We start from the raw sequence: 3,197 nt of genomic DNA on the forward strand, positions 1-3,197 counted from the left end.
TGCATGCAGGCTTTCTCCAGTTGCGGCGAGCAGGGCCTACTCTTCGTTGCGGTGCGCAGGCTTCTCATTGCGGTGGCTTCTCTTGGCGCGGAGCACAGGCTCTAGGTGCGCAGGCTTAGTTGCTCCGCAGCATGTGGGATCTTCCTGGACCAGGGCTCGAACCCGTGTTCCCTGCATTGACAGGTGGATTCTTAACCACTGCGCCACCAGGGAAGTCCCATGTACTTAATTTTAAAAACATATCCATAATAATAAACAAGGTAGCTTCTTTATTTTAACCTTAGTTATAGAAAGAAGGTTGCTTTTAATTATACTGACAATTGTAGGGGAGGAAAAAGAATTCTTCCTCTACCCTTCTGAGTTTTTAGATGAGGCCCTTGTTATAAAAGACAGATTAATATTAAGAGAACTACAAACAAGAATTGAAAATTAAGAGAAAAAAAACCTAGAAGTTTATTAGCATGTATACCTTATGCATACATGGGAGATGCCCAGGAAAAATGAGTAACTGTCCCAGGTGGCTTGAAATTCAGGATTAAATACCGTCTTAATAGGAAAGGGTAGGGGGGATATAGGTCTCTTATGGCAGAGTTAGTGACTTTTAGGAAAGATGAATGGACCCTTAGAATCACAGATGGGAGGTGTGGTAGTTTGTGATGAAGTTTGTCTGAGTGTGGTGCCGGCTTCTAGTTCTCTCTCCCGTGCTGAGTCCATCTTCCCTGGTTGATGAAACTCCCGGGGAGGGGATTTATAACAATTGAGCTCTTTCTGGAGGATCTGTCTTTAGGCAGATAAGGGAAGTTCAGAGAAAGCCTCTCCCTGCATTTGTTGTTTTTCAAGTGCCTACAGCACAAAATATTAATATACCAAAGTGGCATATTTTGGGGTGATATGCCTTGCTGCCCTTCACAATCATTAATAAAAGGAAAAAGTGTTTCATGTGGAGAGAAATGCAAAAATAATAGCAGAGCCCTCATTTGGTATTAAGACTTCAAAATGGAAGTTTTGACCAATAAACAGGTAGTAAGTTTTTTAGATGTATTAACTAAGTCAAACTTTAAAAATTGATCATTTTATCTGAAATTATTCATTGTAGTCTTTGTATGAGCTCTGTGACTAGTCATGTCAAGTAAGTTTCTTAGAAGATAGTTCTGGAGCTCATCTGAGTGGACTGAAGCACATGAATTCTCCATATCCTGAAGCCAGAATGTAAGGAATGCACTTCCAGAATCCACAGAGGCTAAGGACTCCAGTTCTAAACAGTATTTAACATAATGTTCTGTCCCTAAACAAATGCAAAGCTACCAGAAAAGAGGATGCAGATTCAACTCGTATCTTCTTACCATTTTCACTGAACTTTGCTTCTTAAAAAAAAAAAAAAAAAAATTGCTTTGGGCATGATGTTCCATGAAAAAGAGTAGTCAGCAAGTTGTTATAAACTTAGGATGGGCAAGGAGAATTTTACAGAGATCAAGTAAAGAACAGAGAAGGAAATATAATACCATTGGATGCCCTTGACCAAAATTTTAATAGTGAGCTTGTTTCCTAATGTCATAATTTCTGAACCTAATGTTCTGCAGAAACATCTTGTGAAAAGTTCAGTAGTGAAAGTTCATATGACAAATTATGTTGACAATATTATTGTGTAATGTGAGATTTAAGAAATTCTTTACAAGTACTTATTGAGTTACTATCATACGCTTGACAATAAAGAGAATTTAGCTCCCTTTCCAAGATGTTTTTCATTGGAAGTATTCCTTTGAAAATGCTTGTTTTTCTTTACTAAATAATTTAGGATCAACACTGGGGTACCATAGAGTATTATTACCCCATTTAATTCAAAATATGTATCCATAGAGGTGTAATTCAACAACCATTTTTGTGTGTCAGTTATGACTTGGATAAATAGGGTGTTTAGAAACTCTTTCAAAACATCAAACTTAAACCACTGAGTTGGCATTATGGTATGATCCCATTCCTGTCTATAAATAACTGGGGCAAGAAAGCACCTGGACCTTTGCTTCCAGTTTTTGATGGAAAGCTTTGCTGGCATCTTTGCAATTAACTTTATGTATAACTTCGTTAAGGGGCTGAGTCAGTTATACATTTAATTTTCTTGAATTTGACAAGTGTGTATATAATGCATATAATAAATCAGTTTTGTTAGGCTCTTTCTTCTAAATCCCATCTCACGCTTTTCTCTGAAATTCCAACCTTTCCCCTTTAATTGTTCTAATTTTATCATTCACACTGGAAGGTTTTGTAAACACCTTCCATAGGCAAACAGTACATTTAATGGTCTACGGTCATCCTATTAATTAATTAATTAATTAATTAATGGCTGCGTTGGGTCTTCGTTACCGTGCGCGGGCTTTTCTCTCCTTGTGGTGAGCGGGGGTTACTCTTCGTTGTGGTGCGTGGGCTTCTCATTGTTGTGGCTTCCCTTGCTGCGGAGCACGGGCTCTGGGCACGCGGGCTTCAGCAGTTGCAGCACACGGGCTCGGTGGTTGTGGCTCACGGGCTCTAGAGTCAGGCGCAGTAGTTGTGGCGCACGAGTCTAGTTGCTCCGCAGCATGGGGGAATCTTCCCAGGCCAGGGCTTGAACCCGTGTCCCCCACATTGGCAGGCGGACTCTTAACCACTGCACCACCAGGGAAGTCCTACGGTCATCCTAGTAAAAGGATTTTATCTTGTGTTTCTGACTCTAATTTAGCTTGCGTGTATCCAAGATTTTCTTTTCGTTTTATTCAAAGGTATTAATCCGAAAAGATTTTGGCCTTTATGACTACTGAGTTCTTGTTTTTCTTCTACAATGAAATTAACTGGGAATGTCAATTTAAGTATAAGTTACTGAAAACTATTTTATTGATTTTCTTCACCTAAAAGATAACCCAGAGTAGAAGGAGAAAAATGAATGACCCAAGGAAAATTCCACACTGAGGAATGACTTCAACAGCCATTCTTTTTTCCTTGAGCTTTGAGACTGGAGATATACCTAAGTGTTTGTGAACCTAATCTTTAAATACAAAGAAATACTGGCTGCCATGATTTGTTTGTACTTCTTGACCTGGTTTTGGTTCATGTATGGTGGAAGGACAGAGGTCTTCTTGGAATTATGATACAGAGAAAAATAACAAATTTGTTTATTTCAGTAACTTTAAGTATTCAAAAACATGTACAAATACAAATTGGTCCTT

The sequence above is a fragment of the Lipotes vexillifer genome, unplaced genomic scaffold, assembly GCF_000442215.2.
Source record: "Lipotes vexillifer unplaced genomic scaffold, Lipotes_vexillifer_v1.1 scaffold384, whole genome shotgun sequence".
NCBI classification, from domain to species: Eukaryota; Metazoa; Chordata; class Mammalia; order Artiodactyla; family Lipotidae; genus Lipotes; species Lipotes vexillifer.